At 44.8% G+C, this 24,286-nt stretch overlaps 1 protein-coding gene across 1 annotated transcript in view; it reads left to right on the top strand.

Annotated features, from left to right (window-relative positions):
- Positions 1 to 8,042: 8,042 nt before the first annotated feature.
- The window catches only part of ELK3 (ETS transcription factor ELK3), a 66,302-nt gene continuing 50,058 nt past the window's right edge, over positions 8,043 to 24,286 (top strand). The window contains exon 1 of the mRNA XM_046646728.1: positions 8,043 to 8,438. The gene's annotated coding sequence lies outside the window, so the exon portion shown is untranslated. The remainder of the gene's footprint in view (positions 8,439 to 24,286) is intronic.

Raw genomic sequence — 24,286 nt, 5'->3', positions numbered from 1 at the left:
TTGCTGTGGGGATGAAGGGGGATGAATGTAATATTATCCAGTCTCACTCCCTCTTAAGAATATTCACTGATGCTTTCCAAGGAGAAGAAGCTCTCCCTTCATTTCACCCCAGCATCTGCTTCTGTCTTCTGAGCCCTCACAGGGGCCTACAGAAGTTGGTTAATTTAAAGCTAGTTCAATAGCACGACATCATCCCAGCTTCCTTTACCTCCAGATCATAGTACCTGGTTCTGGAAAGCAGCCTGCAGAATGCCGTTTCTCTTCTCCTCCGTCTTGGATTACATTCATAGCTCACTGGCCTGTGGGTACTCATGAGGCCCTATGACCACGGATGTCCCACTTACGACATTGTTTGACCTCCACCTGCTCATATGGGAGCTCAATACCACCCCCAGCCCCTCACTCCCACCCCAATCCCAACACAATCTTCCGCAGTTGTTTCTCAGAATTCCCATTGTGGTATCTCGTATGAGCTGGCTGGGTGAACTCTCTTCCCTGTCCAATTTCAGAGCCACCTGAGAGAGACACAGGAGCCAGACTGAGGGAGATCAAAACGATGGTCTTATTTTTACAAAAGACAAACTGGAGGATGACCCTTCCATCTATGCGCACAGTTCACTCTCAGATTAAACTTACCTACTTGGGCTGAACTGGACATCTGCAGGCATCCCCCAGCGTGGAGAGCAGAGACTGTGTGTTCTTGGGACAGGCTGGCTCCAAACGAGGAGGGAGAAGGAAGCTAAGCCAAGCGCTCCAGTCGCTTCTCCTAAACTTGCCAGTCTGAGACCTTCCCTCTCCCTTTCCTATGGGAGATCCTTCCAGACAGAAAGTGGAAGGGATAAGGGTGCCCCGCCATGTCTCGGGAGCATGTTTGCTCATGGTCTTTCTTCGCTGGCTTCCTCGTTCAGGGGCTTCCTCATGACTACAAGACATACCAGGTTCCCTGCCACTGTGGAGAAAACACCGCCTCCCCATCTCTGTGCTGGGCCCCAAGTGGGAGGAGTGCCTGGGTTCAGAGCATCGTGAAGTTTCACATGAAACAACTTCAATTGTTCTGATTTTTGCATCAGAAGTCTCCCTTGGCTCCAGCCTCCCAAAACAAAGCCCGTGACTCCGTGCAAATAGACATTTGAGAAGGGATCGAATAGTTACCCTTGTGCCTTCGAGCTTCTCCTTGCTCTGAAGACCCTACTCTACCATCCTCCCTGGCAAGCCTGTTCATGGCCCAGGCCTTCATTTGCTGCTCTCAAATTGCTATTCTCATTTGAGTCTCAGGGATTTTTTAAAGGTGATAATCAACCTCCAATCCCTTAGCTTTTTCCACCATTGAGGAGTTGGTCTTGAAACCCCCTAACCAGTCCTTGTCCCTCCTTGCCATTAATGCCCAACATGCCATCCTGCCCACGGGGTATCTCCTGGGCTTCCTGTGACTCTCATACTGCTGAGAAAGAAAGACTGCAGATTCCTACAAAGCCTTGTCTGACACCTTCTAGGATCAAAGCAAGAGATAAAATTCACTATTTTATTGACCTATACATTTCAAATCCAAAGCACTTGATTACACAGGAACTCTGGGCATCTCTGAAAGAGAAAAGGCCCAAGATCGTTTGTACCTTTCTGGACATATCACATTTCGATTATGGAGGAAATGTTTTGACCGGCAACTGGTCAGGACAGTTTCTCAGTTGTATTCTTCCTGGAAATTACAGGAGTGACTCACAGTTTGTGGAGTTGTGACACTACATTTTTTTTCTTTAAAGCATCTTTTTTTTTGAAGATTGGCCCTGAGCTAACATCTGTTGCTAATCTTGCTCTTTGTTTTTCTTCGCCAAAGCCCCCCAGTACATAGTTGTATATTCTAGTTGTGGGTTCTTCTAGCTCCTCTATGCAGGATGCCGCCTCAGCATGGCTTGATGAGCGGTGCGGTGGTCCACGCCCAGGATCCGAACCAGCAAAATCTGGCTGCCCAAGGAGGGTGCGAAAACTTAATGACTCGGCCACAGGGCCGGCCCCATATGACACTACGTTTTACTCTCCCTTCCCTTCTGATGGTACAATGTGGATTTGGGGTGAGTGTGGTGGTGCAATGTGTGAATGGACTTCAATCAATTTTGAAATTTAAAAATTTGAAGCTTGGAATCAGTTTTAATGCCCCTCGAATGGTATCAATGATACTCCCTTCTGGTGACTGTTCACATGTTTCAATCAGTACTGTGCAACATCATTTACAAAACTTTATTATATATATCATTCCTTTTTTTTTTTTTTTGGAAGATTAGCCCTGAGCTAACAACTGCCACCAATCCTCCTCTTTTTGCTGAGGAAGCCTGGCTCTGAGCTAACATCCGTGCCCATCTTCCTCTACTTTATATGTGGGACGCCTACCACAGCATGACTTGCCAAGACGTGCCATGTCTGCACCCAGGATCGGAACTGGCAAACCCCTGGGCCACCACAGTGGAACGTGGGAACCACTGTGCCACTGGGCCGGCCCCTATCATTCCTTTTATTGTTGGTGAATTGATTGATTCAACAAAAAATTTTCAGCGCTTTTTTGGCAGGCGATGATACAGGGAAGGGGTGTGTGGGAGACCGACAGTCAGATAAATAACTCTAAGCCATAATGTTCAAACACTGTGCAGGAAAAATGGGCCATGTACTTCATCTGGTGGATCTTGGAGGACTTCCTGGAAGAGGTGGCTTTGAGCTGAGTCTAAAGGATGAGGAAGACATTTATAAGGGTTTCCTGAAGAGAAAGGTCATCTGGGTGGAGCTTTGGAGAAACAGAGATTCCTGGGCTCACCCCAGGTACTGACGTGTAACCGGGGCGGGGAACCGTCAGGAACAAAGGCTCAGGTCTGTTCAGAGACCAGAGAAAGGCTTAAAAGGCTGTTTTAGGGGCGGGAACAGCCGGAGCCAGCTATTCTCGTTTCATCAGAAGACCAAATGAGAGGAATTAAATCGAGCACACCGACTTATTCTCCTTTGAAGATGAAGTTCCCGGATATGAAGTTTGTTAAAGACACTAAGGATTTTGCTCACTGTGGTGAGGAAGGGCCTTTACTGGAACAAGAAAGAAAATTCAGTTCAAACCAAACCGAAAAATGAGGCAGAGTCTCATTTGTCTCAGATGGCCTATGTCAAGGGTTGACAAACTTTTCCTGTAAAGAGTCAGAAAGTAAATATTTTCAGTTTTATAGACAATGCGGTCTCTGTCACAACTATTCAACTCTTCCGTTGCAGTGCAAAGGCAGTGTTAGACAATACGTAAGTGAACGAGCGGGACTGTGTCCCGATAAAACTTTATTTATGGACACCGAAATTTGAATGTCATGCAATTTGTACGTGTTACAAAATATTATTCTTTCTTTGATTTGTTTTCAACCGTTTAAAAATGTAAACCCTTATTATCACAAAAGCCAAGAGGTGGAAGCAACCCAAATGTCCCTCAGCAGATGAATAGATTTTTTAAAATGTGGTATATACATACAATGTAATATTATTCAGCCTTAAAAAGGAAAGAAATCCTGTCCCATGATTCAACGTGGATAAACCTTGAGGACACTTTGCTAAGTGAAGTAAACCAGTCACAAAAAGATAGGCACTGTATGATTCCACTCATATGAGGTATCTAAAGGTCACGCGTTGCTTAATGACCAGGGACGTGTTCTGAGAAATGCATCACTAGGGGATTTCGTCATTGTGCAAACATCACAGAGTGCACTTACTCAAACCTAGATGGTATAGCCTACTACATGCCTAGGCTACATGGTGCTCATCTTGCGGGGCTACTGTTGTACACGTGGTCTGTTGTTGACTGTGACGTCATTAAGTGGCGCATGACTAGTCAAATTCATAGAAACAGGAAGTAGAATGGCGGTTGCCAGGGGCTGGGATCAGGGGGGAATGGGAGGTGTTCAGTGGGTAGAGAGCTTCAGTTTTGCAAGATGAAAAAGTTCCAGAGATCAGATGCACAACGTGAATATACTCGCCACCACTGCACTGTACACTTAAAAACGGCTAAGATGGTAAATTTTACGTTATGTGTTTTTACTGCAATCAAAAAGAAAAAGTAAATTCTTCTGCACTCAAAATTCATACAGAAACAGGCAGCAGGCCTTGTGGGCTCTAGTTTCCCAACCTCTGGCCTATGGGTGGCCCATCTGAGGGCAAAAACGATGGTCCAAATCAATGCTTCTCAAATGTCTTCTCTGACAGACCTCTAACAACACAAAAGGGAGAACGCACATTCCTGCAAGAGTCTGCCTGCAAGTCTATAAAATGCTTTTAAATAGTCCTTCAAATTAAGTTCACGACTGTCTTAAAATCCTAGTCTCTAACACGTGTTGTTTTAATGTAAAATTAGCACTTGCTGTAAAAATCAGTAAAAATCGATGCTCACTCAGGCTCAGAGAGGCTGAGTGACTTAGCCAAGGTCACATAGCTAGAACAATTCGGGTGTGGGACTGGATCCCCAAATTCCTGGTTCCAAATGTATTCTTTCCACAGAGTGGGCTGCGTTCCCATCAGGCTTTGGCTGTCCATTCACACTCTCTACCCCACAGCCTCCAACATTAAGGCAGTCTTCAAGGCAGTGATGGCAAGCCACTTGGAGTTTCTACCAAAAACTCACCAATTCATAAGGTTCAAATACTATTTGTTCTGCTATTTCCAGAATATTTTAGTTTGGCATATTCTAAAACTCATTTTCTTCTCCTGCCCTATCTAATTATGCTTCCTTGTCCATCTCTATTATTATTATTATTTTTATCTTTCATTGCATCCCACTCTATTATACATCATGGAATGCTAAGTTCGAGGGACCTGCGAGATTTGTTGTTTTTGTGTCCAGCATCCGTTTTCTCTTGTGGTAGACTGTATTATTTGTTCAGAAGTTCTCTTCCCTCCCTGCCCTTCTCCCTATCCCATCAACTTGAGACTCGGCCGTATGACTTGCGTTCCCCAGTGGACTGTGAGTCAAAGTGAGATGTGCTAGTGCCAGGACTCACCTCTCTTGAGCTTCTGCCGTCCTAGAGAACCACATGCCCCAAGCTGTGTCTGTTCCAGCAGCCTAGCTCCCAGAAAGAGATGACACATCAGCTGCTGAGTTTCGGGGTTGTTGTTACATAGTATTATCCTGGCAAAAGCTGACTAATACACCCCTTCTTTTAGGACCAGGGCTTTGATTTTTCTCTCGGCGATCCAGCCCTTCTCCACGCATCATCCACAGGGTTTAGCTGGCTCACCCTCCTCCTCCCTGCCCCAAGCACCCTCCAACACTCACACTGGCAACTCCCCTCTCTGGTGAGATCTCAGCTGTTCTTATCAAAGCTGAGAGAGACTCACTCCCTCTTAGCTGGCAGAAATGAATGACCTTAGGCTCTATCACCCGCTATAAAGGGCACCTGAAGAAATCTTACTCATAACCCACACCATTCTAACTCCTGTCTGTTTTACAACAAAAGCATAGAAAGAGGAGTGTGGATCATGCAATGTCACACCTCTTGGCTGCCTTTTGACAGTGGGAAGGAAAGCATGGAAAAGAGGAGTTATTATGGACTGGATGTTTGTGTCCCCTCAAACTTCATGTTGAAGCCCTAGCCCCCCACGTGATGGTGATAGATGAGGCCTCTGGGAGGTGATTAGGTTTAGATGAAGTCAGGAGGATGGAGCTCCCATGATGAGATTAGTGCCCTTTTGAGAAGAAACACTGAAAAGCTTGCTTCCTTTCTGTCTCTCTCCACTCACATGCAAGCACTGAGGAAAGACCACGTGGGGACACAGCAAAAGGCATCCATCTACAAGTCAGGAAGAGGACCCTCACCAATGTGCCAAGTCTCCCAGCAGCTTGATCTTGGACTTCCAGCCTCCAGAACTGTGAGAAATAAACGCCAGATGTTTAAGCTGCCCTGTCATGGTATTAGGGCAGCCCGAGCTAAGGCAGCAGTTTTCCTTTAGAATGCAAAGCACGGAAGCTGCTAGACCCCTAAAAGTAAAAGCCATTCCCTGTGCTGTGAGGAAGCGCAGAGTCAGCTCTGAATTACTCATTCATGGGAAGAGCTGGCAGTGGTGGTGTGGACAATCTAATACACCAGAAAAACTTCAGAGGTCTTCATCTGGTCTAAGAAACGCTAGCGCTGCCCTTAAATATTTCAGGAGTGCCTCAGACGAGAAAGCATCTCTTCAAAACAATTCAACTGCTTCACGAAAAGATGTACAACTTTTCTCTCTCACATGTTAGGATTCTACAAAGATTTGTTGTGAAAAAACACAGTAAAAAGCATCCAAACTATTGGTTTAAAATATACATCAGTTTGACTTTGGCATATACTTCTAAAAATAAAGCAACATGGTGTTCTTCGTTGTGTGTGTGGTTTTCTTTCCCTCCGTGTTAATGATAATATAATAAATTTATATCCTTCTAGTCCACAGACAGCTGGATCACACAGGGACACAGCGTGAGCTCTGCTGAGCGACAGAAGCCCATTAGGGATTAAGACGACAATCCGTAAAGTGGAAAATTAGCTGTGGAAAATCAGGGATTGATGAACAGCTCTCTTCTCCATACTCCTCCTCCCGCTTTACTCTCCTGCCTTGCACCCCCTCATGATTTCCCACCCTCCTCAGAGGTCTGGTGGGCCTGGTCCCAGCTCTTAGTGAACTAACCACACCAGCCGGGAAGCAGATGCTGCGAACTGGACTGTCCTATGAGTCAGGTGCCTGACAGGCACGTAGGGATGGGGAGCTGGTACCATCGTGAGGAAGACACAACTCTGCCCTTTAGAAGCCCACAGTTAGTGAGAAATTCGTAAACAAATAATCGTTCAGAAAGGTTGCAAACGTAAGAAACAAACAGTGGAGTAACTCTTTAAATGTGGTCCTCTGGAAAGGACTCACGCCCTGCCCCCAGGGAATCTGACTTAATTGGTTTGGGTTGTGTTTAGGGATCAATAGTGTTCAAAACACTCCCCAGGTGATTCTAATGTCAGCCAGGGCCGAGAACCACCCCAGACCTACTGAGTCAGGAACTAGGTGGTGAGGCCAGGCAACCAGTGTTGTAACAAGCCCCTCTGTGATGCTGGTGCAGGCTCAAGTTTGAGAACTGGTCTGCACTGCTAAGGAGTGGAGGCCTGGAGATGGAGGGTTCTGGAAGGTTAGCAATTGGGTTGGAGCACAGGGCTGGGGCTAAGGGACTCTTCCACAAGCACCTTCCTCCCTCCTCTCAGCCTCGGGGCAGTGGACAAGCTCACCCGTCAGAGCCTGGCCTGAGCTCTCCGGGGTGCGCCATCGCTGAGGGATACTGGATGTGGAGACCAGTTTTGACACCACAGAGCCTCCCTCGGAAGCCTCAGTCCCTTAGCCCGGTGGGCACTGCTCATTCCCCCGGGAGCTCCTTAGCAGGCAGGAAAGGTTGGGCCTGTGGTAGGCCAGAGGGAAGGGCCAGGAAGGTCTCTTCCTGGAGAATCCTGGCTTCCAGTTTAGGGCTTCTCGTCCTTTTCCCCAAAGTGGGCCCCCTACTCTGAGCGGTGGCTTTTTTTTTTTTTTTACATCCCAGACAGGAACTTTGTCCATCCTTAGACAGAAACCATGTCTCCCTTTCTGCATATGCAACAGCTTCTCGTCTGAGAAATCACGCCCCCACCCAGGAGAAAAGCAGCCCTTTCCCAGAGCAACCAAACCCCGAAGCCCACTCCCGATGCCCCCTGCCCCACAACGCTTCCACCCCAGCTGACAGCGAACAGCAAGGCCAGCGGCCTCCCCATTTCGGGCCTCCCCGCCACAGCCAGTTGGGCAGGGCACGAGCCCACGGCAGGGTCCCGCGCGGTCCCCAGCGCAGGGACCCCGGGGGAGAAGGGGGAGCCCGGGTCCCGCCGCATTCCGGGGTCAGCCCCCCGCGCGTCGGGGTCCCGCTGCCCCGGGTTTCTGGCCGCGTCGCTCCCCCCGGTGGGGAGGGGCTGCGGCCGCTCGGAGTCGCCCAGGGTCTGGAGGCTCCTCCCCTGGGGTGGCCGAGCAGGAAGCGGGGCGCGCGGGCGCGGGGGCGCGCGGCGCGGTGCGGGCGAGCGCGGGGCCCAGGCCGGAGTATGCGCGGGCCTCGGCGGGCGGCCCCGGCGCATAGCCGCGGCCGGGGCGCGCGGCGCGGGGCGGAAAAGCCTGTTTACACAGACTGCACACCGCCTGGGGAATAATGCAGTAAAGGAAGTGAGCCGGCTCGGCCTGACTGCTCCAACTTCCTGCTCTCACACACACCAGAGGAAAAAAAAAAAAAAAAAAAAAAAGAGGAGCGAGAGAAAGAAAAAAAAGGGGGGAAAATCAGGATCTCATTACAAGAGCAACAGACCGTCTGCAGACGCCTGTCAGCATGGAAAGTCGGGGGCTTTCGCCCGGTTCCTCCTAGAAATTCCCCCGAAGAAGGATCTTGAAAGCTCCCCCACATCTGGGTAGGTAGCAGGGCTTCTGCCTGTTGCTCGGACAGTTGCAAAGTTTCCTTGGGGGTGGGTTTTTCTTTCTTTCTTTCTTTTCTTTGGCTTGGTGGGGGTGGGGCGGGTGGGCGCCCCGGGGTGGGCTTCGGGCCCGGGCCGGGGGGCGCAGCGGGGATGCTCCAGCGCCCGCGCCGTTGCCGACCCGCCGGAGCTCCGCGCCGCGTCCGCGCGCCGGGCCGGGGGCTGCGGGGACCGTGCACCGGGAGCCCCCCTCCCTGGGACTGCGCTGTGAGCCCAGAGGAGGGGGCGCAAGGGGTGAATAGGGATGGTGAGATTTGGGGTCCCCGGGAGGAACAGCGACTGGAGCAAGCTGCGTGCCTGGAGGCTGGACCACCGCTGACCTTGCCGCTGGGGCTGGTTCTCCCCCGGGGTGGCAGTGGGCACCGATGCTCGGATTCTGGGAGAGGACGAGGTGGAGAGGGAAGCGGAGGGCGTGGGGTGCGAAGACGCGGGGCTGGGGGCTGCGTCCACTCGCTCGGCAGGTGACCCCCGCCCGGGTCACCGCCCCAGGCGCACGCCCAGCCGGGCCTTTAAAAGCTGGCGGAGTCTACTAGACACGGTTTTGGAGAAGGATTGGGCACGAGATGGTCTTGGCGCCCCCAGCTCTTTAGGAAAGGGCTCTTCGGCTTGCAACTGAATGTTGGCCTGTAATACTACTGTAACTTTTTCGGGCGGAGGAATTAAAATTTTGGAGGGTTAGAAAAGAAAACCCCCCAAAACAGAGGTCTCGGTTTTGTTATGTTTTCTGAACCGAATCATCCTAAGGACAAGTTGCAGTTAGGCGGCGGGTGGGGGTGGAAGCAAGAAATGTTATTTCAGAAACTGCAAAAGGGGCTTTTTAGAAAAAAAAAAACGAGTGTCGGGAGAGTTTCTGGCTTGTCTGGAAACGGCAAGACTAATTGCCATGCGCTTCCGCTTTGAAACTGGCAGCAGACAGCATCTTGAAAATGACTCACTGGAGGAGCTCACAAAGAAACTGTGGTTTGCTCCTTCTCAGGTTTATGTATTTGTGCCTTTTACAGTTTCCTTTGTAGTGTTTCAGGGGTCCCCCGCTGACCCCCTCCCACCCTCCCGCTTTAGGAAGCCCCTGGCCGGTCTTTAACTCCCCCCAGCACCCCAGCCGCCGGGGAGGAGGGAGAGGCCGGGGGAGGCTAAGTTGTTTTTGGAGTTGGCTGGGGAGAGGGTTAAAGGGATTCTGCTGCTGCAGGGGAAAAAGTTCCCTGAATTTTCCACTGGCTGCTGCAGGAAGAGAGCCCCTTTAGTCATTGCTAAGTAATGTCTGCACACACACCAAGTAATCTCATTAGGAGTTTCCGCTGCTCCGCACAGGAGGGGTTTTGTGCAGCCACTGTCAGCCGGGGGAGCCCTGCGCTGGAGAGGGAGACCAGTTACGGCTTTATTTACTCAGAGGTGCAGCCGCCCAACGAATCTTTTCAGGGCAGCATCTTGAAAACTTTGAAGTCCCCTTGGCCATTTTGCATTTCGGACTTAACAGGTTTTTCTTTCCCAGTCGTGTGTGTGTGTGTGTGTGTGAAGTTTCTATTGCCCAAGCAGCTCAAACACACCCATTCTCTCCCATCTGTGCTTCAGTCTTTGTTGGGGGGGGGGGGGGGGGGGGGGGGGGGGGGGGGGGGGGGGGGGGGGGGAGCGGGAGGAGATAAGAAACCAAGCCTATTCCAGGCATCTATTAATGAGCTCAAATCGATTTCGGAGCCTTATTGCCGAACAAAATAGCCTCTGATCTCTCTCTCTCTTTCTCTCTCTGTGACACACATTTATTTGGGAAAGGTCAGTTATGAGTTTCAATTTATGGGGATTATAAAATTACAAATTGTGTTAGGAGGGCACGTGGGTCAGACAGTTAGGAAGACTGGCCATAAGTGTTTTGAGAGTTTCCAGTAATGATCCTGCCTGCAGAAACCCTTGATGGTCTTTCTGTGGTAAATATAGCCAAAGCCTTCTGACCTTTTTTGTTTTTTTTTCCTTTTTAAACCTTTAAATGTTGGAAATGTGTAGAGTTGCTAAAAAGGGTAAAGAATTTTAAGGAACCGGATTGCAACTCTGGGGCTCCTTTAGTGACAAGGGCGTGCTGCTTTCTTGAGGGTTTTTAAGGTGTTGGTGATTCTTTTACGGTGTCAAAGCATGTCCTAAAGCAGCCCCACCAGGGTAGGGTGTGAGTCATTGGACATGAGTACAGGATGTCCCCAGTGTGGTGCCTGGCACAGAGTAGATGCTCAATAAATTGTTGCCTTGAAAGCTATGAGTAGCATAACAGAACTTACAATAAATAGATAAGAAAAAAAAGCTTTCCAAAGCTAACATCATTCTGCATGAGCATCCCTTAAGGATGGCGGCTGTCGAATTGTCTCAAGACCACATTTCCTTCGAAATAAAAAGGAGGTGATTAGGATTCTTCATTCCAATACCTTCTTATTTGGAATGCTTAATTTTCATTTATATCAGTAGTTCTCAACCAAGAGTAGTTTGCCTCCCAGGGGGCATCTGGAGACATTTTGATTGTCCTAACCAGAGGGAGTGCTGTTTGCATCCAGTGGGTAGAGGTCAAGGATGCTGCTAAACATACAGCACTGCACAGGACAGCACCCCCCCCCCCCCAAAGAATTTTCCCTCCCAAAATGTAGGTGGTGCCCAGATGGAGAAACTCTTGTTTACATTAATGAGGATGATGATAACTCTTTTACATGCGTTCACTCAACGAACAGGACATTTAAAAGTCATCAGTAGCACTTTTCTGCCACGTATATCACACAGTGTGCATGAATTTTCTCTGCCTTTCTGGTCAGTGGTATGCAATAGAATGACACGTGGATGATGACATGGTGATGGTGTACGTTTGTGAGCTGGATTAGACCATCTCTGAACCTCACTCACTCGGTACTAATTTAGCTTTTTAGACCAGAAGGACAATAGCCCAGATGGAGGACAGCGGTGATTTTTCAGCCTCATTTAAATTTTGAAGTTTGCTAAACATTTATTAAAGACTCTTCTTTTTCTTATTTAAAAAAATTTAATAATTCAAAACTGCTAATACACAGTGAATGCAACACTGAGATCATAATTGAAATTTATATTGGTAATAACTTTTTGGAACTTGATTCTTTTCCTGAAATCAGTTTCAAAGGACTTCCAGGCAGTGCATATAAATTAAAATATTCCTTTCCTAGCTGTCAGATATTGGATTTTGTCTCTTTGGTGCTACCCAATTATATTTATATATATGTATTTGATTCAAGAAACCAATATGGTTGCAAAACATTACCCATTGACAAACCCAAAACACTTAATAAAAATTACCCAAGGATGTGACTTCCTGGAGTAGAGACTTTTTTCGCTGATGGTGAGTTACTGCTTACTAATTAATGGCTTTGCTCATTTCTAGTCCTAGGGAACGAATCAGCCATCTCCATGTTTCCCAGACCTGGGGTTCCTCATTAAACTTTAGAAGAAATGAGTTCTCTGCCTAATCTGGCTGTGCTCTGGCTCCTGGCAGCTGGCTTGTGCCCCTTCCCAAGAGCCTGTACCTATATATACACATGAGCGACATGGGTCGTTTGAATGAAGAATCCCACTTCTGTCAAGTTTTTCTGTTTCAGGCAAGAGTTTTTTATGTTCTGGTTATCCATAATTCCTCTTTGCCTTAGTTGATTGATTTATGACATATTTGAGATCACACTAGCCTAACAGTGTTTTCTAAAGGTTAGTTGTTTTTCTGTTATAAAAAATATTAATGTGAATTAGCTTAGGAAAATTCAGAAAACCACAAAGAAAAAAAAATAAACATCTCCCATAATCCTATTTTGTTAATATTTTGGTGTATATTTTTCCGTTCTCTTAAAATGCATGTGTGTATACATACACACATACGTGCACACACACATAAAGTTTTCAATTGGAATCACACTATGCATTCTGTTTTGTAACTTATTTTCACTTAACATACCATGTAACAGATTTTAATAACTAGTTCTAAGACCAGAATTCACACACATAGAGCTTGTGTTTGTTGATCTGATGAATGTGTTGACTCAACAGTGGATTGACATAATTTCTACATGGACTCGGCCAGTGTTTTTGTCTGTGGCTCCAAGTAATGTTCTAAGAATGCTGCCCTCTTGAAAGACTGAATTCATAAGTGCTGTGAAATTTGGGATTTTGATGAGTTTCTCTATGATTTAAGAATGAGTCATGATTTTCAGTAGAGTATCAAGATGTAGTAACAGGAAGTCCAGGGCACTACACATCAAAATAGAATGTTAAATGATGAAGAAAAGAGAAACTAGGTTAAACCGAAAATACACCTTGAAGTTCTCTAACTAAAAGGAAGGAGGATGGTACCTCTTGCATACTTTAACACGTCTTGTTTGTTACTGTTTCGTTTTCTGTCAGTAGAGTTTCCAGACTTTGAAATTGGTGTTTTAAATGGATTTTCAGCTCAGGATTACTGTTGCTCAAGGCCAGTTTGAATTGAGATTATCCAGCTTTTTGGTTGAAACCATGGCACTGAGACCATGAAAATTCTGGTTTTGCCACTTATAGTGCAGTCTCAGAAAACTGAATTATGTGTGTGTGTGTGTGTGGGTGTATGTATGTGTAACCTTCTGTTAAATCCTAAAGGCCTTCAAAAATGGTCGATCATTCAATCTCTTAAGTAACTATTCTATGCAGAAGTTTGACTCCTCGTGCCTCCTACCCACAACCAAAAGAAAAATGGCCTTTCATCCATTACTGGAAACTTATGTATATGGCAGCAGTTTAAAAATAAACTTTGAATTGCTCGTTTCAGTAAATTGTAATTAGGTTTGAGTTACCACTAGAAATGAACTCGTTGACTACTTTATGTGTTTTAATTTACATTTCCTGGAAAATAATTATTATTCTAAGAATTAAATGGGATTATTTTATAATTTAGCTGTGCGGTTTTTTTGTATATTTTTAAAGAAATTAAGATGAGGGTTATACTAATGTATTCTAATTTGAATTGGACTGAACCGAATTTACTCACACACATGCTCTAAGAAGAGGTTCCAAAGCACATAGTATCATACGTATTTTTAAAGCTACTACATGTAAGAACAAGTCCTAGTTTTCCATATATGAATATGGGAGTGATGGAGTAAGTATAAAACACACTCATCTGATGCCTTCTCTTAGACTCTGTGGTGAGGTTAGCATTCCTTTACTCCAAGCAATAAAATAATCTAAGACCCTTGGTGTCCCGTTTTTTTCAATTGAGGTATAGTTTACATACATGAAAATGCACAAATCTTAAATGTTATTGTATACACCCATGTAATCCCCACCCCCTACCTCCAAATAGAGAATATTGCCATCACCGCAAAACACTCCTTGCTTATGTTCTTTTTAATTATATTATGACAATTTCCTGATTTTACCATGTAGGTTATTAAACCCCTTACACCTTGATAAATACTACAGTATTTTTATTTAATCTGCCTGGTTAAAAATAAGTCATTAGAATGTGTGGATTTCCCCATGATACATACAATAAGAGGAAAAATTCCTTCGACATTATTTAATATCACCTAAGTTGACCAAAAGTAATATGTATACTGCGGGGAAAAGTAGATTCCCTTAAAACCAGTTGTGTTGAGAGAATATCACTTACTCTTCCAGGACCTCAGTTTCCCTGGCTGGATGGTAAGGTGATTGAAGTAGAGAGGCTGGAATAATTCCTTTCGAGTCAAAAGTCCTCTTCTGCTGTTTGAGAGTAAAGAACTTGAATTCTTCTAAGAGTTGTGAAAGTGTAATGTGAATTTTTGCTATCGCCCCAAGCAGCTCACTTCTAGACATATACAGCAATTTCAACAAGCTGCTGTTTTGTGGTGGGAAAGGGGGTTCAATTTCCCATCCAATCCCGTTTTGGCCCCTTATTGAATAAGGAACACCCGAGGGAAGGTCAGTATCAGATACTAGGCTCCTTTCCTCCTTTTTTTGAGGTCTGTGACAAGCGCCACTCATTTCTAATGACCCACAACTGCCTCATTCTTGGGGTGACTGTCTCCGGGTTGGATGCCCAAGTAAGGTTTTGATCACCAGGTTGGGCCCTACTCCCTCCTTCTGATAGTCTTTGAAAATGCTCTCCATCCTCCTCTGCCTTATCTGAGGACTCCCACATTCCCTCTCTCCCCCTCCAATCCCTTTTCCACCCACAAGCTAGAGCAATCCTTTATGCACAGATCTAACCATGTCACTCCTCTGCTTAAAATCTCCCAGTGGCCTCAGCTAGGATGAAGACCAAAATTCTTGACGTGAGCTGCAAGCTGTGATTTGGGGCAACCACATAGGCCTTTCCTCAATTCCTCAAATGTGTAACAGGCCATGGGGCCTTTCCAATGCTATTCTCTCTCCGGGAGTTCCCTTATCTGCCCCTACTCCCATTAGTTTTTCTCACTTCACTTTGCCTTGCTAACTTGTAGGCATCCTTCAGGGCTCAGCTCAGCCATCTCTCCCCTGAGGAAGCCTTTGCCGGTCCCGCACACTAGATCTCCCACAGCCATCCATCCCTGGCCCCAGAGCCCTCGCCACAGGCTTTATTTACACATTTCCTCCTTACTCGAATTCTCCCTCTCCGAATTCTTACTATCCAAACACAGGTACTGAACAGTTTCAGATATATATATTTCTGGAGACTGAGTTAGTGTCCCTCATTATTCATTAATACTCTTCATCCAAAACTCAGGAACCAAGTAGATTTGATGGCATGATAGCCCTTGTTATCTGAAGTCACTGTCCAGACCCTTGAATCCATTAGATCTGGATAGTGGGGGATACATGTGCATGTATGTGTCATGATGTATTTCACATCTGTCGCCACCATCAGTCTGTAAGCTCCCTCTGGGCCTGATCTGTTTTTCTCATCCTTGTGTTTATCCCAGCACTTTGCACAATACCTGCCATTCATTGAATTTAAAATAATCTGAAGGGGGGAAAACTTGTCAGTATAGCCCTCCCTTATTTTGCCATTGGACTTGATAAAGCACTTTATTGCTTTGCATAAATCCAACTCTTTCCTAGATAGTAAATTACTTGGATTAATAAGAGTCATATCTCTTGGTTAAACCATAAAGGCAGCCAAGAAGATCCTCTATCGAGGATGTATCATTTTCTAGAGTTTTTTCCCAGACTTGCAAGAAAAATAGATGTACAAAAATCAGGTTAGTTTATTAATATCCGAGAGGACAAACTTTAGCCCTATTGTTGATATCAGTGTTATACTGAGAATGGTTGGTTAACAGTTAGGGAATTCATAGACTAGTACAGTTTAAAAGACTCTCAATGTAAAGTTCTTTCCATGTTAAAATTAATCGTTCTACGGCAACCATCATTAGTCCTTTATCAAGACTTCAATTGACCAAGTTTTCGCCGTTCCCTTGGGCTAAGTTCCATAATGTTCACAGTTAAACGTCCTTCACTTACACAAAAACCTGAGGCTGCAGCTTTTGTCTGTAACTTTTTGTAATTAATGAATGATGTTTCTGATGGAATTTTAAAATAATAAAAGACTCTGCCTGTGTGATTATGAAAGGATGGATGACTAAATACCTGAATTTAGTGAAAGAGGACTAGTTTTGCTGTTAATTTCAGCTGGGTTTTGCCAAGGACCCTAAGTTTATTTGATAGTCAAACCTTGCTTGACTAGAATGCCTGATGAAGCTGATTTTTCTCCCTGCACTTAATTGTCAGAAGAGAGATTAAAACGGCAATAACAACAAAACAAGAGCCCCAGAATTTATTCCAGGTTATGCTCCTGGGTCACTGCAGGAATTCTCCTCTACTGTCTGCACCTTAAGTTCTCATCAACCTCAGAATGATGATACTGAGGCCCAGAAAGATTGGAATGTTGTATTAAGCAAGAAAAGGGGCTGTAGATGTTAGAAAAATATCCTGATACTGATAGTTAAGAAGAACACTTCTCTGGTTGATGCTCAGTGACCTGGAAGTGTAACTTCCTCACTATCCGCTTCTCCGACTCCTTTCGAGGCTAAAATCTGAGCCCTGGTTGTTGGCATTCATTTGGAAATGAAAGAGATAAGCACCGGCAGTGAGGAAGGAGCGTGTGTATCTGGTGTGTCTCCACAGATGTAGGCTCCAGGAGGGATGGAGGAGTCTAAGAGAGTAGGACAATATGTGGTCTCAGTTTTTGCCCCTTCTCTATGCAGGCACACTTCTCATGCAGGATCCTAGCCCTCGTTCTGTACAGAGATGAGAGCATGAGGGAATGTGTGCTAAACTTCACTCCAAAGAATCATTGCTTCACTGTGAGAACTCAGGAGAGAACTTGGATTTTTTATGTAGTTTTCAGGAGAGAAGAAAGCTGAGATTCCTGATAATTTCAGCAAGCCCCATTAAGAACATCCAAGAAGGGGCCAAACCATTTCGTTTTGTTTAAAAGGCTATGTGGATGCAGCGCCTCCTTCTTTTGTATGGCCCTGCACTTCGAGATCCTCTGGAATCTAAAATTCATGGACATGGGCAGGGAAGTTATTTCTGCTAATGTCCCTGCCTGTTTTCCGAGCCCCAGATACTGATCATTTAGACCAGGGGGTGTTGGGTGGTAGAGCATTGCTTTTTGTCTTTTTAGAACAAACATCTCCAAATTCTCCAGGTGATCCTGAGTCAGGGTCGCAACTAGTTAAACCCCAGACAGAGACATGTCATCACATCTGCACTGAACTCTGGTGGAGGGCAGAAATGCCTGTTGATGGCCCAACTTCATCTTTAATAGTCAAGGCAAAAGCAGAAACATCGCTCAGCCAGCCACTGGGCATTCCCTCACTGCCAAATTCACTTCTTTAGGCTCTTTAACACTACTTCTCAATTATGCGTTAACGATACTTGGATAAATTGAGTCATTTTGAAGAGTCTTAAAAATTTCTTAAAGTGAATTGCTTTCATTACAAAAGTAAATCCTGCTACAAGATCTCTTGAGTCAAACAAAATGACCCAGGCATACTGGGGTTCTCAAAAGCTCAGAGTCACTGCCCTCAAATAAGAGCATTGCCCTGCTTTGTTTGAAATCAGAGCTGAACCACAAGAGCGGGTTCCCCCTCAGCCTCTGCCACGTCCTTTGTTGTTGTTGTTTTTTTAACATAAATATTGAGACCTACTAATTTGTCTTTAGGAAAGTAGGAACTTTAAGACCTTGACATAGAAGATCATACATGCACCAGATGATTAAAATACAGAAAGGGTGATTTTCTTTAGCTGGCGGACAAGGATCATCTCAAGTAGGATCTGGCTGGTTTCTTGCACAGTTAATACATTCACGTTGAACAGGTCTTGGAAGAGTAAGTAGGGTAACAAGTTGTATGTGACATTTCAAAAAGGGCTCAGCCAGGTTAGTAGATGGCAGATTCCTGAATGGGAATTAAGGGCCTCGACGAGGCTTGGGCTGTATATTTAATGTTTGATGCTAAGGGCATCACCAGCCATTCTCTCCTGTCAGATGCTTTTGGTGGCCTCTTGAAGTAAACACATGTGCACATTACCCTGACAAGAATGAATGAACCATCGGTCTTCCACTTGATGGCAATTTTAATGTTATTTTGTTCATTTATTCAGTGAAGTTTGGGGGTTAATAAAAAATAGGTTTCAAGTATAAGGCATTGGGAGAGGATTATTTAGATTTGAAGCCACTCACTGTCTATTTTTGCAGTAGGTTTCTTCGAAATAACTATACTTAACAGGAGCACCAAGATATTTTAAATGTGTTCCGCTCACGGTCGTTTGTCTACAGGTCAGGCTCGATTTCAAATAGACATTCAGTGAAAAATGAGATGCCTTTTGCTTGCCATTCTACCTTAATGCCATTATGTTTTTGCTTCATGTTAAAAAGAACTGTATTAGAAGTTATTTAAATTTAGAAGAAACGCTCATCATCATGTGCAGCTAGACTTGATATCTATTTAAAAAAAAAGTGAGAGAAACATATGCATGTGGAGACAATAAAGCCATAAAAGGGATAGTCTACCTTCGTGACTTCAGATGGAGCTAAAATCCCCCACAGATGTCCACCACATGAGCAGGTGATGATGTCTTAAAGACCACGGAGTCACTGTTTTTTATAGATCCCTTCCAAAGTGCATATATTATCACACCAGATTTATGTATAAATGCTTATGCCTAGAATTTGCATTTCCTAAACCGTGAAAGAGTTTTGCTGAGAAGAACACCAAAGAAAAGCAGTGAAGCTGAAGTGAGCACAGAATCCTGAAGCCTAGAAGAGTCTAGTTCCTTACTTTGGTAACTGCCCCATAAGGCAGCTCTTTGTGCTTCTCAAAAATCTCTAAAGAAGATGTCACAAACACCAGTAACTCATAGCTATTTTTGCAACAATACTATATATAGTTGGACCCAAAGACTAGCTAATGTCAATATTATCCAGCTACATCTAGATGTTTCCAGAAACCAACATATTTTGGCAAATAAGTTGCAGAAAAAAGTTTACAATACTATTAGCCATTTGTAAATTATCAGCAGTTCAAATATGCTGTATTATAAAGTTTTAACACTGATCATATACTGCCAAACAATGTCAAGATCAGCTAACTAGTATCATTTTCTGTATCTATATACTAGTTTAAAAAGACACGTAAAATGACTTTAGTGGATTTACTCCAGGAAGAGGGAAAGATAAGTTTCCCAGGAGTGCTGATGTTGAGGATAGTTTTCTTTAGTGACTTAACCATCTAGAAAAGATTGAAGAAATGGTACTTTACTATTTTAAGTTCTATAGAAGAAGATGAGAAGATGAGAGAGTTCCCAGCTTCTCCGGGAAGACTGTGGGTTCTCGTCCTCTCCAGGCCACTGCCAGGCTTTCTGTGAAGGGAAGCTGGAAGGAGAGGGTCAAGGGGCCTGTTGCTCTGTCCCGTTCCCAAGATTAAGTAGCCTGATGTGTCATGCAAGCGTGAGAAGCAGCCACTGGTGACAAGAGACATGTTCTGATGATGGCAGTAAATGAAGTAGAGACAGATTGGAACGACCTATGGGGAGGCTCTGGGACCTGCAGTGGCTTTGGCAGAACCACGGAACAGAAGCAGTGGTCACGCTGGAGAGAGTTTTGGGGGAACCGGAGATACGAGCCACGAGGGGAGGAAAGGCTCTGTGGGGTGGAACCAGGGAGGCAAAATTGCTGTGCAGATGTTGGGGGTGGCCCAGGCTAGGTGCAGCCGGGCCGGGGCAGGGGAAGGTGCACAGATGGTCACCTTTCTGTCAGGAAATGCCCGACGCTGCAGCAGGACGGGGATGCTGAGCACAGCTGTGCACATTTCCTGGTCCCCAGGATCCCTTGGGATCCTTGTGAGAGGAAGGGATGGTGTCGCAGCCCACACCTGACCCCACCCGGGACTCCTTCCTCCCCGACCCCGGTGTCATCCCAGTATGTGTGCACATGTGTGAGAGAGAAAGGGCAGAGTGATGCTGACAGTCATTTGTGTGGGTGGCCTTTAAGGAACAGCTGAGAAAGAAGGGCAGTATTGTTCAGCGCAGCATATTGCTGGTTGCCATCGATGGAAAAAGCGCATGTCCGGATTTTTAATTAGAAGAGCTAAGACATAAATTTTCTTTTTATTAAACATATTTTATCTTGCCTGTATTTTTTGTCTAATGTTTCCACTGGGTGGTACTGCAGGAATTCCTACCTTTTGCCTTGGATCTACCCTTCCCAGAAAGACGCCTCTGAAGCATAATAGGAGGAAGTCCTGATTTAGAAAGATTTTACAGTTTCAACACAATAGAAGAGTGTGGAGGATGCTCTGGCAGGAAGTGTTTCAGTTTCTGGATGTGGAAAAACCACCATCATTTTCTATCATGCAAAAGTGTTCTTACTACATTGGGTATATACTTTTGGCTTCACCAACTTATTATTTCATACAGAAAAGCTTTCAAGTTTATCTGAAAGATTACAGTTTCATTCCAGTGAGAGTGCTATGTAAGATTTCCTTTATTTTCGATTTTCGTAAAACTATCTTAAAGTATCTAAGCAAATAAACATTTTCTGGTGTTAAGACAACCACAGATTTTAAAAATATCTGTTAAGGCTTTCTTTGAAGCTGAAGGCATTATTCCATTCTTATTTTAAAGATCATTTACGCAATGTGTTGGTCAAAAGGTTAACTTAGTTTTTTACTTTTAAAATACTCGTAAGTCGTAAAAAGTCTTGTAGTTGGATAACCCTCATGGATCGAGGGGGACAGGGCTGGCCGTGTCCCTATTTTACAGATAAAGAAGTTGAAATACAGAGAAGATGACATCCTTGCCTGAGACCATGAAACTCTTTAAGGCCATGGCTGCGATGAGAATTTGTATGCTCTGACCTCCAGCTTTTCCCCTTGCGCACAGGATTGGATTTTATTAATATTAATAGTACAAAATTATAGGTAAAAGATTTTCCACTAAAAGGCCTATGAAATATAAGAATCAAAGGTAGTGTGGGGGAAAAATACTCACTGGAAATTAGGAAGCTCGATAAATTGAAGCTCAGATTTAAGGACAGCAAGATTTTAGGTAAGTTTTAAATCCAAATAATGTTTTTTTCATGTGCACATTGTGATCCGCCATGAAATCTCAAATACTGCTTTCTTAGAAGCTGAAACAGAGCTTCCCCAGAAGTGTTTGTTTTTAAAGGAGAAATCTGGAGCCCCTGCTGGGTGCAACACGGGTGCTGTCGTGTCTTTTCAGTGGAGTTCTCAGCCCATCCATGTTCACACATGAAGTGTTTCTCATGATTCATTTCATTGTTACAGGAGATACGCACAGGTTTGGGGCCCCTCTCTGGGGCCAGGCCAGACTGCATTCATTTCTGACTTGCATCTTCTCGTTCTGCCGTCTTGTGCACACACCAAGTGGAAGGATGCATCTCTCATGCTGAGGAGGAGCTAAGTTGTAGAAGGTACAGCTTCTCGAGTCCTGTCTTCATAATCAAGAGCCAACCTTGGTTATTTCGTGTTGGATGAACCTGGAACGTATCTAAACCAATATACTAGATCTTTTTCAAAGGGAAATTGGTTTAAAAAATAATGATGGTGGGATGGGTTCAAAGGTTCTTTCTTAAATCAGAGCCCAGCTGGAACGACTGGCGTCTCAGATGAGGCAAGGCCAGAAATGAAAGAGGAAATTTCCCGGTTTGATTCCTCGTGGAAAGGTTGTATCACCCTCTGAGTTCAAATGAGACTTTTCTCTTAGCGGCGGTGAAGTGTGCCTGTAAGAAATGAAGCCTCTGCTAGGGGGAATGTGTGTGGTGATTAAGGACCTGGGCTTTGGCGCCACATGCCCTGGATACGAGTCTCGGCTTGCCTGTATGACTCCTGTGGCCATGAGCGTCTTATTTCACCTTTTTAAATCACGACTCCCTCATGGAGTATTAAATTTAGACAATGTGCGTAAAGCACTCAGCACATGCCTGGTACATAGTGAATGCTCATGAAATGTTAGTGTTGAAAAAGAAAAGCGCCTACTTAAAGAAGTAATGGATTTTTTTTTGGTATGAGCCCTATTCTTGAGAATTCCATCGATTCTCAGCATTGCTGGTGGGGGAGGATATCACTAACATTTCCTTTAGAACGGGGCTTATTTGGGATTTATGAATTATCTGTAGCGTTTTACAAACCCTGTGGAAATCCTGTGTATTTTGTATGAATATATATCTGTTTTTTCCTTAGAGAATTTCAGATTCTCAAAAGGGTCCACAGACCAAACACAGGAAGAAGATACTGCCCTGGGGATGTGATATTGTGTGTGTGTGTGTGTGTGTATGTATCTATTCTCTGTGTGTGATTATATGCTTTAGGTTATTTATATGAAATTGCTGGTATTTGGCTGGTTTTGACCCATAAAAATAACAATTTTACATAGTTCAACCTAGTAGTTGGTGATATTGTTAAGAAACATAATTTGAAACAGTATCATGAGAGAGATTATAATGAAGTATGATTATAGCTCATTTTCTATGTTATTTATCAAAGTCTCGCAAGTTAAAATTCATCACGCAGCCTTGGACCACTAGTAATCATATCTATCCAAAATAACTTCTGCTGCGTACAGTATTGTGAAATAGTCTGAATTTTCACCAGCCTTGAAATTTCACTTATGGCTAGCTTTATCACATCTAACGAATCATTTTGCTGGTTCTACACTATTTTGATCCCAAGGACTACTGTTAGGAGAATTTGCTTAGTAGTTTTTCCCTGTTGACTTCATAGAATTAATTACTCCAGGGAGAAAAAAGTTCTCCATGGGTTTTCTTGGGCAAAAAGAATAGCAGTGTTCTTTCAGAAAGCAGAGTTTGCCGTCGTGTTGAGGGTTAAAACAGAGCTGACACACAAGGCAAAATGAAACCAGAGCTGCAATTACAAAGTGGGACAGATGTAGGAGGCCAGGTTTCCTGTGGCCCATTTTCCAGTTTCCTGCCTGCAACCTGCAGAAGAAGAGGAAGCTGAATGTTACCAAGTATGAGAACTGAAGGGGGATGTGCTTCCAGACAGAATTAAGATACACACAAACAGCACGGGCAACAAAAACCTTTGCAAAGAAAGTGAATGTTTGGGTTTTAGTCCAAAAATGTCTAGGAAGGAACAAACTCATCTGTTGAAAGAAAAAGCATTGTCAGCAGAGTCCGTCCCTCTATGCAAGACTATGTGGGGGACCGGGGGACCGTCCCAGGTTGTAGGGACCTCTGCTTTTTACAGCCCTACTCATCTTTCAAGACGTGGTCTGCTTTTTTAATACAGTTGGTTACCTGAAAAGATTTTCCTTGCAACGCCCAGGACTTCGAAGTCTGTTTCCTGGGCCTGTTGATATATGAGGAAGGTGGATGTGGTTAACCGAGTGGCTATAATGAACTGCAGCCTCACTTTGGGAAGGCTGGGTGACCAGTTGGCTGCTTTGATCTAGCAGGCTTGTGTTCCTTTAACTGCCCAATAAAATTTTGTCTGATGTTTTCAAAGAAGAGATTAAATGGCGATCTGTGTGTTGAAGCCTACAGATTGCGCACTCTGTTTGTGTGGCTACCTGATGAGCTGTGTGGGGGGGACGCAGGGCTCAGGAGGTCAGACGATGCTGGAGAAGTAGACGAGTCCATCTTTCTCTGGAGGAAGAGAAGAGAAAAATAAAATCATTCTGTGTCTGGGCTCTTTAGCGCATTATAGAAGAGTCTAGATATTACAGTCGCTGCCTCAAGGGTAAAGAAATTGAGAGCCAAAGAAATTGAGATTCACTACACACCTTTTTATTGAATGCCTGTTGTTTGCTAAGTGCTGTATTGGAATTGCTGGTTGACGCTAATGAAATGATGGCTAATGATAAATAGCTCCATTTGTAGAAGGCTTGTTGAAGGCTTCATAGACGGTGTATATGAAGGCGACATGTCAGCCTTGTTGCAGGCTTATAACGTACAGGGCACTGGGCCGAGCTTTTCTCATGCACCATCTCCTTCAAATGGACTTGCTTCTTTGCGTGTATGCTTCTGAGACCACCAATTATTTATTTACCCTGTGAGTTGATCACCGCTTCTTCAAGCCCAGGAAACACCTCTGTACCAGGAACATTAGGAAGTTCTGCGACGTTGCCAAATTAGGGATCAAAGAGGTACCCACGTGAGGCAGCCGAGAGGGAGAACAGGCCCTTTCCCATCTCCATGGGCCTAGTCTGAAAACGTGGGGTAAGATAGGGCTGGGTTGTGCAACGGTGGGGTGGGGTGGGGTGGGAAATGGCATGAATATACGGATGTGGGAGGAAGTGGAATGGCTCGAACACACTTTCCCAGGGGG

This window comes from Equus quagga, chromosome 19, assembly GCF_021613505.1.
Source record: "Equus quagga isolate Etosha38 chromosome 19, UCLA_HA_Equagga_1.0, whole genome shotgun sequence".
Classification (NCBI taxonomy): Eukaryota; Metazoa; Chordata; class Mammalia; order Perissodactyla; family Equidae; genus Equus; species Equus quagga.
This window is presented reverse-complemented; position numbering and strand designations above follow the sequence as displayed.